The following is a 13,622-nucleotide window of genomic DNA, read 5'->3' as shown; positions in this document are numbered from 1 at the left end:
TCTACCGGCCTCCCGAAGGCTGCTGCCAGTGAAACGGCCCCCAGGCCGCCGGCCTCCTACATTATGGGTCTTCCCAGCCGTGCAGAGCCCTCCCCACGGGCTTCTCCCAGCTGCGGGAGGGCAGACTGCACCCTGGGCCCTTCCAGCCCTTTCTGGCCAGCTCCTCCCTCTGGGCTCTCCTTGGGGCGAGGCCCTGGAGGTGGCCCTGAGGAGCCGTGACAGGAGCCCCCAGGCTGGGCTCACCTCACCTGTGAGGAGGGAGCTGCAGAATCAGGTGGTATTTTAGGAACCCTGCCCCCTCCCCCTCCAAGAGCAGGAGGAAAGGTCCCTTCACCCGCAGCTGCCCTGGGGGCACCCAAGTCCCTGGGAAGATGGTGCTGCTTTGGGCGAGGGTGCCTCCCTACTCGGGGTGCCAAGGGCCCCGGCGCCAGGCAAAGCTCCGTCCTCTGCAGGGAACCAGGTGGGTGCCCACTGTGGGGACGTGGGTGTAACAAGGCCGGGCGTGGGGGCGCTGGGCGTGGGGGCGCTGCGTCTCCGCTTCCCGTCCCAGGGCTGGGTCTCCTGGGACGTGGCCCTGTGGCCTGTCAGGAGTCTGGGTCAAGGTCGGCCTCAGCAGGCGGGTGTGGTCAGCAGGGCCTGGTTCTCCCGCCTGGCTCCTGGACTGCGAGGCAGGCCCTCGACCTTCACGGAGGCGCTGGGCCTGAGCGATGAACGCAGTGGTGACAGTTTATTAAGAGATTTCCTTGTTGCTTTGATTACTTTCATTTTAATTACCCTAATGAGGCCGGAGCGTAATGGTAATGGAGCAGGGCTGCGGGAAGGGCCTGGGGCCAGGAGGCAGGGCCGCCTGGCACTCACAGTCACATTAGCCCGACGAGTCCCCAGAGCCTGTGCCCGGCACGCGGGGCCCGAGGACCCGCAGGCGCTGGCCAGATGAGCGCGGCGGTCTTGGCATGTCACGAGCTGTGGTCGCGGCTCCCACCTCGACGCAGGTAACTGCCAGGCACCTGCTTTGTGCCAAGGGGGCCAGGGCACAGGACCCCGAGCGGTTGTGGGCTTCAGGCCCGGGTTCCTTCGGCCGCAGGGGGAGGTTCCCCCGTTTCTGACGGGTCCGGGCCGTCGGTAGAGGTGACTCTGGGCACTTGCCCTGTACTGCTGTGCTCTGTACAGCCTGGACGGGACACACCTGTGTCCCGGGGACACACAGCCCCCAACATCCTTGTGGGGAGTTGGTGGCAAGGGCGCAGGTTTGGGGGTGAACGGAGTTTCACTGTGAAGGGCACGCCAGGCTCCGGCTGAACACGTTTGGGCTGAGGGCCATCGTGGGATGCCGGGGACCCAGTAGGAGCCAGGCCGGAGCCCAGGGCCACCATCACCACAGACACAGAAGTGTTTCTGGGGCCCCAGAGGCTGTTCCTTCTGCTCCAGGGGGGTCTGCCTGCCTATGGATGTGGTCACACCTGGCTGGGCTTAGGAAGGGACAGGGCACCACCACAAGTCCTCTGGGAGGGGCCCTCAAAACAGCACCCTGAGGTACTGGGTCCCAGCAAGGGCACGCGGTCCCCGCTGCAGGTGCTGAGAGGCTCCCCACCCCCGGACTCTAGAAAGAGGCCTCCGAGCGCCTACATGAGCTTCAGAAATGGGAGGTGTTTACAAGAGTGGCCGGCTGGCGGTGGCCTTGTAGCGACCTCACACTTCTGTGGGTTTTCCCTTGTGGGAGGTGGGTGGGCAGGCTGCTCCTGGGCCTGTCCGCAGACGCACTGAACTGGGTGGCCCTCTGCCTGGGCCAGGGAGCGCCTGCTGTGTCGTCACGACCCCTCAAGGGCTCCTGAGGGGCACCAAGGCCGTCGGGTCGGAGAGCCCACCGTGCCCACTGCCTGCACAGAAGCAGGGGAGCCACCCCCCACCCATGGCCGGCCTGCCCTCCAGACTCCCCAGAGCTGCGCCGAGCTGGCCCCACCCCAGTACCAAATCCAGAAACCAGGGCGCGGCTGCCAGGCGAGGTCCCTGCCTGTAGACCCTGCTGTGGCCTCAGCCCCCAGGTGGCTCTTTCTCCGCCAGGAGAACAGCGCCAGCCCCCAACACCCAAGGCCAATGTCACTGCCAGGGCCCAGGGTGGGGCTTTCCAACAGGGGCCCTTGGCATGACCCTGGAAGTGAGTGGGTGTCCTTGCACCCTTGTGCCCTGGGGGCGCAGGAAGCAGGACAGGGCCCACACAGCCCCAGGCCGGAGCTCACACCTCCCCCATGGGCTCCCGGAGGGCGCCCACCCTCCCCTCCCCGACAGGTTCCCCGCCGGGAAGGTCCCCTCGTTCCCTCAGCCAATCCCGATGGCGAGGAAGAACACTTAGCAACCACCCTGGCACCCGACGCCCCCAAAGGTGGCCTTGGACTCTCTCTGGGTGCTTCTCTCCCCCCGCACTGGGTGCAGCTCTGGTCCCGCCCGAGCCGCCTTCTGGCCGCGGGGGGTGCGGGCGGTGCTTACCTGAGGCTGCAGTGGCTGGGCCCTGCCGAGGTCCAGGGGCCCCGGGGCAGGCGAGGGCCTGGTCGTCACCAGATGAAATTTCCCCCCCTGTTCCTGCCACCAGACGGGCAGGAATTGCAAGCACCTAAGCAGTGGCCTCCCCCCTCAGGGCCCTTCCTCCTGGCCTGACCACCCCGGCCTGAACCCCTCCCCCTGCCTCACTAGCCTTGCGGTGCGAGCTTCTGGCAGGCGGGGCAGCGGGCGAGCGGGCGGCCCCACACCTGTCGTGGGCGGCTCCCCGTCTGTCTCTGATCAATAATGCAGCAGGGGAGGAGCGTCCCCACCATTGCCCTCGCCCGCCTGCCGCTCTGGGTGCGCTTCTACCTCGGTGGCAGGGTTGGGGGCTTGTGGAGGGCCACCTCTGCCTTAGGGGTGCTACTGTGGGGTCAGCTCTGTCTGAGGGGCGCGGGTTGGAGACATGATGTCCCAGTGTTGGGGAGATGGCCCTGGGCTTCCGGGGCTCCCTCCCACTCTTGGCTCCTCCCCTGCCTCCTCCCATCCTCCTGCCGCCTGCTGCCCCCCCACACTGCCCCACTGTGCCACCCACCCTGTGCCCTGACTGTCCTGTTTCTGCCCCAGGACCTTTGCACGACCCCACACTCCCTCCCTTGCTTCCTTCCAGCCCATCGTCCCTCCTTGAGACCCTTGCCAGGCCCTTGTCTGCAACAGCCCTGTTCCTCTCGGCCCCTCAGCCCCTCACCCCCCTCCTCAGCCTCTGGCCCCCCATCAACATGTTGCAGGCTCTTCTCATTGGGATGGTGGCCCCAGGAGGCAGGCTGGGTCTGCCACCGCCCACCCAGCAGGCCCCTGGCAGGTAGAAGAGGAAGGAAGGGAGGGAGGAGGGAAGCTGGGCCCCCTCGACCTCAGCACTGCTACTCAGGGCTGCGGGACCCTCTCCGGAGGTCGACCTCCAGCCACCAACGCCCCCAGATGCAGCCCCTTAAACAGGCACCGTCTGCCGAGGCCCTCAGAGCAGATTTGGGGAGCCCAGAAAGCAGGGGAAGCTCCCTCCCCACAAAGCCGCCCCACTTTCTGCTTCGCTGTTCCTGCCTCTGAGACCTGGAGACCAACAGGGCGGGAGATGGATGGGCCGAGCCCGCTGGCCGCTTTGCGTACGGGCCTCCGCCGGCTTGCACTAACGAAGTTTACCAACCAGGCACGGAACCATTAATCACGCAGAAAAATAACACAGCAAAATGACTTTTCAAAATGTCGTTGGTATAATTATCATCGTGCCCGTTACACTAAATGCCGCCATTTGTATCTGCAACGTTAAGTATGCAAACAGTAATTAACGTGGTAATGAACCGGGGGCCCCAGAGCCTCCCCTCCCAGAGCTCATTTGCATGTTAATTATCATTAGTGACCAGGGAAACAAGTTATGAACAGCCTAATTAGCAGCCGGTTCATTTTGACTAGTAACTGTGTGTACTTTGACACGTGAGCGAGTGTTAGATTAATGAAGTCAGGCGAGCGGCCTCTCCTGGCTGTGGGGGGGGGGTGCCCTCGATGTGGTGGCCTTGGTGGCCCGGCCGGCCTTGGCGGCGTCAGCGGCAGGAGGCTGTCAGGAGTTTGCACCGTGGCTGGCTGCCCTGCCCAAGGGGTGGGGGGGTGCAGACGCGCCCCGAGGGTGCGAGGGAGGCTGAAGGAGGAGGCTGCAGTGTCAGGACCCTGACCCCGTCGTGGGGGCCCCATTCCCACCCCCGCTGCCTCGGGCTGCAGCCTGGGGGAGCGAAGGGCCTGGCCTGGGCTGGGTGACCCGGGGGTGGGAGGGGTCACTGTAGAGATGACATCATCCCGACACCTGTGAAAGGGTGAGGACGCCTTTGTTCCCGGAGGCCGGAGGCCGGGACAGGGCAGGGAGTGTGGGGGTGGCAGTGCGGGGAACAGGCGAGGGTGTGGGGGGGGGTAGAAACCCGTGGGGGGTTCCTGCTGAAGGCAGCCAGGCGGGTAGGGACGAAGAATTCGACCCGCCCCCGAGAGCCCGGGGGAGTGCGGCCTTCCCGAGTCCGCAGGATTCCTGAGGCCAGGCCAGGGCGGCGGACCGGGCCCAGCGGAGCAGGGGGCACAGGAACTCTTGGGAGCGTGGTCACGGAGGGAGTCTGTCACCCTGCATCCGCACTGTCTGATTCTGCACCTGTCCGTCTCCTCCTGGACCTACGGATCCTCGGCCTCCGCCAGGTCTGGTTTCTTGTGGAGGCGCCATGGCTCCAGCTCCAACCTCGTGTCTGGCTCCCTGCCGGCTTCTTGCCTTCAGATCAGCCCCGGGGGGGGGGGCAGAGCAGCGTTGGGGCGGAGGGTGTCGGGGGCCTGTCCCGCCGATGGCACTGTGATCTTCACAGTCGCCATCGCCGTCAACTCTGGAGAGACTCGAGCAAGTCCCGGCTGTCGGGAAAGGGCCCCGGCTGCTCCGTGTAGTGAGGTGGGAGACCCTTGGGTGTCAGCTGAAATAACTGCTACTTAAATGTATTTAGAGGTGACATTGCCCACCCGGACTGGTGATGCGGTTCCCAGCCCCGTGGGCCGTATGAGGCAGGGTCTACTCCTCCGTCACCGGCAGCTTCTCCCGGCTTCCAGCCCCAGGATCAGGGGCTGCTGGTGCCCCCGGCTGTCCTGGGCCCGGCCCACCTCTTGGTCCAGACCCGCTGCAGGTGCGGCTCTGGCGGGCAGTGGCAACACCCTGTGGAGGGTGGTGGGTGGGTTATGGGACCCCAACTCCTGCACACACGGGTCCCCGGAACTTGTAGCTGTGCGACCTCACACCATATCAGAAACTCTGAAGACGGGGTTAAGGGAAGGGTTTGAGGTGGGGGTTATCCTGGATGATACAGGAGGTCCCCAGGTCGTCACGAGGGTCCTCAGGGACCGGCCGAGTCCGTCAGTCAGAGGGAGCCGGGGTGAGGAGAGAAGAGGCCTCCCCGCTGCCATTGCAGGTGGAGAAGGGCGGAGAAAGTCAGGTCGGGCTGGGAGCCGGGAAGGAACCTGCCCGCCCACCTGGATGTCAGCCCAGGGAGACCTGTCAGGCTGTGTGGACTTGACCTCCAGACTGCGAGGTACTAAATTTTGGTTGTTTGAAGAAGTTGTCACGTTCGTGACAATTTCTGCAGCTGCCACAGGGAACTGGCAGAGGACAGAAGGGACACGGCCGGAGAGGCACACCCCTGTGGGTTTCAGCCCCGCCCCACAGGGCGCTCCATCCCACTGGCCAGAGCGCCTCCCTCGGCCGTGCGTGCCCCCTGCTGTGGACGCCTGCGTGGTGGACACGTGTGGGAAAGCCCCTGGCTGTCAGCCTTGCCCGGGGGACCTGCCGGAGGAGTGGCCCTCCTGTCGGGGAGCCTGCGGGGTGGGGCCGCTCATGAAGTAGGGGCAGTTTTTGGGCCCAGGCTGCTCCTGGCCCCGCAGCCGAACTGAGCGGATGCTTCCGTGTTTCCCAAGAAGCAGCACCAAGCACGCCAGGCGGCGCTGTGGCCCGAGCGAACTGGGGCCCTGACGGAGGCCCGTTTCTTGGCCGCAGGCTGGGAGGGTGGAGGGTTGACTGTAAACCGCCCCCCCTTGCTGGTCCCAACAGCCCGATTCCGGCCCAGGCTGCTGAGGGCCCACCCCACCAAACACTGGACGATGACCACATTTGAACCCCTCTGGGACTGTGAGAGCGGCCCTTTTTAGGGGCCCCTGGTGCAGCAGCTATAAAAAGCTGTCCTGGGGTCATGAGAAAGGTCAGCGGGGGTGGGGTGGGCCAGCCACTTCCCCGGAAAGTCACCGTCCTGTCCCCTGGAGCAGGGGAGGCAGGTCGAGGGACGCCGCAGCCGCCGCATCCTGCTCCTGAGTGAGGGTCAGAGCGGGCAGGAGCCTCCGTGGGGGGTGTGCCCGGCACTGGCTGGGTCAGAGCACTGGGCCGGGGCTGATGGCCCGGCAGGCACTTGGATCTGGGAGTGATCGCTCCAGGCCTGTGACTTTAAGTTGAGCATCTGAAGGAAACTTTACTAAGTTTGTGGGAGTATTGGCTTGTTAGGAGAATTAAAAGGTTTCTCTGTGCTTATCAGTTTTGACTCCTCAGAGTAACGAGCACTTTAACGAGTCGGTGAGGGGGGTGTTTTTATCAGAACGTGGGAGTATCAGGGAGGGAACCAACATGCACTCCCTTATGGACGTCTGTCCGAGACGTGTAAAGGGATCTACTCTCTCCTCCTTAAAAACGATCATAAATGTAAAGCCAGGAAGAGGAGAGGAAGGTTTCTGTGTGTCACTCAGGAGCTTACGGGAGAGCCGGGCCGAGGCCCTTAGGGTCTCTGGCTCCACAGCCCACACGCCGTACAAATCCTCCTCACCAGGTGCCCTGAGCCTCTCAAGGCACCAGAAACACAGAAGCTGTGTGTACATGTGTGTGCACCAGTGTGTGCTGTGTGCCTGCTTGGGAGTGTGAATCTTGCAGGTGCGTATGTGTCAGGTGTAATCACGTGCACCCACACGTGTGTGCCCATGCACATGGACGTCCATGCATGCACATGTCATACAACAATATGTGCACGGTGGTGTGCATGCATGCACGACACACAGGCACGTGTGTGCAGGAGCTAGGTGCAACCACACACATACATGTACCCATACATGTCATTCATATGGGCACACAAACACATAAGTGTGCAGTGTGCTTTCAAGTGTGGGCATAGATGTGCATGTGTGCACACAGTGTGTGTGTGATTGACTCCTGTGCAAACGTGTGTGCATGCATGTGCTAGTGTGCACACGCCAGTGACAGTGGATGTTGCTGTGTGCCACTTGGCTCCTGGCCCTTCCCCGGGGCGAGGCCGGGCCGACACTTCAGCTCCACGAGCCCTGGACCTGCTGCGGTGGAGGAAGCTGAGGCCAGGGGCCCACGGACCGGGGCAGGCCCTGCCTGGAGACTTCGGTGCTCCTACAGCTCACCCCTGTCCAGGTGGGCACGCAGCCTGGCCTTTCCTGGGGCTGCTGTGAGGTCCCCTCCCTGAACGGGCCCCGGGCCCACGTTCCACTCAGATTTGCCCTCCTTGGGGCGCAGCCTCGCCTGCCCTGTTTGGCCACCTGCCCGCGTCCCCCAGCTTCTCTGGGCCTGACCTGCCTCATCTGAACCTGGGGCATCACGGCCCCTCCCAGAGGGCGCGAGGGTCACGGAGACGATTTGCTGGCTGCTCCCACTGTCGGTTCACGGTTCACGTTCACTGCTGCCCTGCAGGAGCACCCTGACCTGTCCGGGCCTCAGTGACCTCCACTGTGGTGACCTGAACGAGGCTCTTCTGGGAGAGTGTGGGGCGGTGGGCCAGGGCCAGCTGTACGCGGTTCCTGGATGGGATTGGGAGTCTGGGGGCTGGGCCACGGTGACCCCGTACCCCGAGTGAGCGGGGCCTCCGGGAGGGGTGGGGGTGGACGCGGTTCTGGCTGTTCCTGCCAGTGTCCCATGGCAGCTGCCGCTCAGGGGCGACTGTGACAGAGGACAGGAACCACCCAGACTTTGCTGCCAGGACAGATGACAGCTGGCCCCAGGGTCTGCTCCTGCTGAGGCCATCAGGGCTGCCCTTCGTCTGCCTGGCTGGTGTGTGCTGCGGCCACTGGCTGCACCCTGGAGTCTCAGTGGAGGTGGCAACAGGGTGGCCAGGCCTGGTGTTTGACTGCAGGGAGCAGCGCAGCCAGACCGGGGGCCGGGCAGGGACTCTGGTGGAGGCTTGGGGGTGCCGGACGCTGGTAGGGGGTGGAGTCAGGCCTGGAACCCAACAGCAGAGGAGGTCTGGGGAGGCAGCCTGAGAGGGGACCCCTGGGGGACCTGTGGGTGGTCAGGGCCAGGACAGGCCTCACCCCAGGGGCTCACCACCCCCCCTGGGCTTCCTGCCCTGGGCTTCCCGCCCTGCCCATGGCTGCTTTGGAGGGGAGGTCTTGTGGGGTGGGAGGGCGGTGTCCTGGCCCCACTGCCGAGGCCCATCCAGCTCCTCCTCCTCCCTGGCCCCAGGTGCATCCCCTTGAGTGCCCTGGACCAGCTGCTGGCACAGAGAAGAGCTCCAGACAGGGCTGTGAGTGACTTGGTGCCCGTGCCTCAGTTTCCCCATCTGGGCAATGGACACAGGGTGGCAACCTTGGTGCTTGCGTGGCTCTTTCCATCTGTGCCTCAGTGTGCTTCCCGACTCCGAGGCTGCGGGGGCCCGGGAGCCGTGCCCTGCAATGCTCAGTGCCAGCCCTGCTCACGGCGAGTGCTCAGTGGACGCTGGCTCAGCCGAGCACCGGGCCTTGCCCTGGGAGCCTGCGGCTTTGGCCCTGCGGAGGCAACTGCATCCGGGCCTGTGGATGAGCCGCGGGGTCACGGCCAATTCCGCCTGCGGTCATTGCACACGAGCGCCAGCAGGGGGAGGCCGTGCTCCACGCACAGATGGGCCCTGCGCACAACGGCTCCTTCCCAGGTGGAGCGGCAAGGAGGGCTGGTGGGGGCTTGGCCTCAGCTGGGGACTGGGAGGAGGGCGGAGACAACGAGCCTCAAAGGTGACTTGTCACCGTGAAGGGAGAGGGCTGGCCTGTCCTCTCCGGGTTCTGCCTATCCTCAGAGTGTCCCTTTGCTGTCCTGCGGAGCTGGGGCTGGGGGACAGCGCGGAGGAGGGGAGACCGAGGCAGGCGGGAAGCAAGGGGCTGGCTTAGGGCCAGGCACCTGGTTGCAGGGGGGCAATAATGACCCAAAGAAGACTTGCTTCTAAGTCCTTCAGGGCAGTTAAAGGAACATCCCAGGTCTGAAGAGGCCACGGATGCGAGTCCGCACCCACCGGGGACAGCGGGCGGCTTCTCCCCGGAGCTCGCTGTTCCCCACGTGCTTCTGGAGCCCGAGCGATGCCACCAGCACCCTCTCGCTGGGTGGCCCTGCTTTTCTGCTGGAATGATTGGCGGTTGGGGGAAAGGTTCTTTGAGGGGCCTGTGGGGGTCCTGAAAGAGAAGGGAGGGATTGGGGGGCAGCTCGGGGGCTGAGGATTCGGACCTCACTGCCTCCTTCAGACCAGGGCACTGGAAGGCACAAGTCCTGCCCCGTGGAAGTTCTTCCTTGAGTCTCACCCACATCCCTCCAGCTCCCCTGCCCGGAAGCTCCAAGCTCGGGGCCTGTGTCAGCACCGCTGGGCCCCGCAGCACCAAAGGGTTCCCAGTGGGTCCGTCTGCATCTTGTCCTCCGGAAGGGCTGAGGCCGGTGACTCGGTATCCCCAGAGCAAGGCCCAGCGTGGCCCCCACCGCTCAAGGACGCACCCCACTTTGCACACTCCTGCTGGGCACTGGAGGTCACTCTGTGGGGTCCTCAGTCCCCCAGGAGGGTAGCAGAGACAGCTTCTTCACAGTTAGGGGGGTCTCTCCAGACCCCTCCTGCTGCCCTGGACCTCACACGGGTCCCTGGGGACCAGATGAGGCCCCGGGCGGTGGTCCCAGGGTGGGCGCCGCCATGCGGGCCTCGGCTTAACCAGCAGCACCTGTGGCCCCGGCGTCCCACACAGCCGCATGCCCAGGGGACGGCTCTTTGTGGCAACGGAAAAATTTGGCTTCTTTCCCGTGTGCCTGCCACGGGGGTCTCCGCCTGGCGGCCAGGGTGTTGGCATCTGAGCCCAGCCAGGGCAGTGTGGTGGCCCGTGGGGGGCGTGTGCCCACGTCCGGGTGGAAACCGGGGGCAGGGGCAGCGTGGACGGAGAACGGCCGAGGCGCAGGGGCCATTAACCACCAGGTAACAGATTTGATTAATTTTGTGCCTGGAGGGTTTTTTTTTCTTTTCCCGAAGAATCAGAGAAAACAAAATATTTTTCTAATTAAATAAATCTACGGTGCACGCTAATGGAGCCCGTCTGCGGGCTTGTGACAGAGCAGGGAGACGTGGAATAATGATTTTATTTTTTCATTAAATAGAATTATAGGCAGTTACTCAAAGCAACGCTGAGCCTAATTGAAAGAAACCCATTTCTCCTTAATTTACTTTCACGGTTTTGGATGATAAAAGAGTGTGTTCGTTGGAAAATTAAATAAAAAACACAACTCCAGGAAAGGGGTTTGTCCAGGTGTGCTGTCTGCTCCTTCCAGCTCCGCGTCACGGCCACCGGGCTCAGGTGAGCAGGGGGGTGTCGGGGTGGAGAAAGCAACCAGCGAGACCCCCAGGCCACCAGGCTCCCCTCTGGGGACCCGCTGCCATCCCCCGTGGCACAGACATCCCGGTGTCCGTCCTGGAACCCCTCCTGCTGCTTCTGCAGGGTCGGGACCTTCCTCCTGAAAGCATCTCTGCTCGGCAGAGCCATCAGGAAGTCTGGGGCCGTCAGGACCTCTGGTCAGAGTGTGACCCTGAGGTCTGCGTACCCCTCAGTCAGCGTCATGGCTGCCGGGTACCCGTGGAGGACTGCCTCCTCCAGGGTTTGTGCTGTCGCCTGTCAAGGGCGGCCTCCACCTTCCTCTCCACTCACTCCTCGGTGCCAACTGCCACCCCACTGCCTGGCTCGCCACTTCTTCCAGGAAGCCCTCCCTGACTACCGGCTCCTGCCTTCATGTCCCACTCTGCTCAGTTCAGGGTGTGGCCCCCGCCAGCGCAGCGGACGAGAATGCAGTGCTCATTGAGCTCCCACTGTGTGCAGGAGAGCCCGGGAGGCCCGGGTCTGGGCACCCCGCTGCCTGCCTGGAGCTTTCTGCAGTGCCCGAGTGTCCCGAGTCCACACTGTCCAAGGGTGGCCGCTGGCCTCATGTGGCCGTTGAGCACCGGAGGCATAGCTAGTGGGGCTCGGGGACCGGACCTTAGATTTTATCTGTTTTAATGGATTTAAGCTGAACTGGCCGCTGCCGGCTACTGGCTCCCGTGCATCTGGAATTCTGGTGACGTGCCCACGCGCCAGCCCCGGACTCTGACACGGAGGGCAGTCCTGGGCCCCTGTAGCGCCCACACGCCCTCTCTCACTCAGTTTCAGGGCGAACAGCCTTTCTTGGGGGAGAGAAAGACAGGCTCAGACAAGGGTGAGGGTGTTTACTTTTAATTGCACTGTTGTTTTGAAAACACAGTCGCACTTGAGGATGCACTCGGTCCCCAGGGAGGAGCAAGGCCCCCGCCGAGGCTGCCATCGGCCCCTGCCCCTGTCCAAGTGCCCTGCCCGTTGATTCTCTTCTGTCCCCTCCACTCACAGTAAAGGGTCCAGGTGCCCTGTGGCACAGTCGCCGAGCTGCGGGCAACAGCAGGGGGAGCCTGAGCCAGCCCAGATCTCCCTCAAGGTGCCCCCACCCCCGAGATTTTCCAGGTAAGAGCCCAGTAGGGCCCCTTCCCTGTAACCAGCTACTGGAGGCCGGGGCTGCCCGGAGACACCCATGCCCTGGGGTGGCCTAGGCTGAGGGTCTTGCCAGGGTCTCTGGCATTTCTTGCTTTGTGGATTCTGCTTGGACCCCGAGCTGCCCCGAGGCCAAGGGGTGCTCTGGAGTGGCCCCCAGGTCCGCTCAGAGTCTGTCCCCCAGTCCCCTGCATGTCCCCCATTTCCTTTTGGTTCGTCCCTTGAAGGCCTGGCCTCTCAGGGTCCCTGGTTCTTTCAGGAGGAGCCGACCGTGCTCTGGGGCTGGGGGTGGGTCTCCCACCTGTCTGTGCTGCTGGGGTCAGGGGGCCCCTCCAGGTGAGGGCACCCCCGTGGGAGCACTTGGCGGGGGGATGTTTGCTATTACTCTGCACGTCAACCTGCAGGGGCCGTGGCTGCCTGCGGACAGCGGTTCCCGTCTGCACCGCCTGCGCCCGTCAGCCTGTCCCCGGAGGGGGCCTGAGCTCCTCTTGGGGGCCCCCACGGGGTCCTCGTTGCAGCCGTTTGCCCTCGCTCTGCGCAGAGGACCCGCCGTTGCAAAGGCTCCACCCTCAGGCCCTCCCACCCTTGCTTCCTCCCCGGGGGGGGAAACTGAGGCACTCCAGGCTGACCCCACCCCCAGTTCTCTGTTTCCCACGTACAAGTCGGGCCTCTGGCCAGATCCCAGCTCGCTCACCCCTCTGACCAGCTGGCCCGGCTGCCTGGAGGCGGCCGGGGAGGTTCCGGCTGGTCTGGGCTCAGCAGCCACAGGCATGCGGTGATTGATCTGCGATGTCTGATTGATTAGTGATGTCTGCCAGGCGTGTGGGCTGGGATGTGTGGACAGGTAGGTGTCTGTACCTGCTGGCTGAATCAGTTCTGACCCCACTCTGCCCTCACCACCATTGAGATGCTGAGGGTGGGTGCCGCTGGGACCCCTGCCCACCCCATCTTCCGCCCGGGAGCCGGCACTTTTCATTCCCAGCAGTATCTTCCCTGAGGTGTCCGTGAGACTCTCAGATCCTCACTGGGCGTGGTGACCAACACCTTGTGCAGAACGAAGCTGCGTGTGCATGCGTATGCGTGCTGGCATGGGGAGGTGACCTGAGTCAAGCAGGCTGCCCCGCCCGCCAGGTGTCCCACTGGGGGTTTCTGCAGGTGGACAGGACACACACTGCCATTGGGGGAGGGAGAGGGAGGAGCGTGAGGACAGGGGCTGCAGGGCTCGCAGGGAACAGGTGCTGGGCCTCAGAGTCTCACCGGGAGGCCCTACGTCCCAATTCCTCTGCCCGGGCTTCTACGGGGGAGGGAACGTGGCCGGGTTCGTGCCCTCCCCTTCCTGCCGGCGGCCCGGCTCCTGCCATACCCCACTGGCCCCCGGCTTCCCGGGGCTTCGTGGTCCTGCTGCCCTCTGGCCATCACACCCGGGGTGGGGGGAGGAACGTCCAAGCCCCCATTCCCATCGCAAACCAGGGGTGCGTGCTCCCCACGACCTCCCTTCATGGAAGGAGAGCTGACCAGGGGTGTCTGGCCTCGGTCTCCGCCTGCGGGAAGGTGGCCAGGGCTGAGCGGAGAGGGGCAGGTGCTGAGCTGGGAGCCTTGTGTGGGGGGCTTGGCGCCCCACCTCACCCTTGCTTCCCCCCTGGTGGCCTCGGACCCCCCGGGGTGGGAGCTGACCCTGCAGGAGGACCGAGGGGTCAGCGACCGCGTGAGGCCGACCGACCAGCCGTGGAGGCTTGCCCGGGGGTGTGATGAATGGGGCCACCACCCTGCGGGGCCGTGACAAATGTCCCTCTCACTCCCAGGCTCACTCTGGA

Source organism: Artibeus jamaicensis, unplaced genomic scaffold (assembly GCF_021234435.1).
Source record: "Artibeus jamaicensis isolate MK-2021 breed Jamaican fruit bat unplaced genomic scaffold, CSHL_Jam_final scaffold_847, whole genome shotgun sequence".
In the NCBI taxonomy this organism is placed as follows: Eukaryota; Metazoa; Chordata; class Mammalia; order Chiroptera; family Phyllostomidae; genus Artibeus; species Artibeus jamaicensis.
This window is presented reverse-complemented; position numbering follows the sequence as displayed.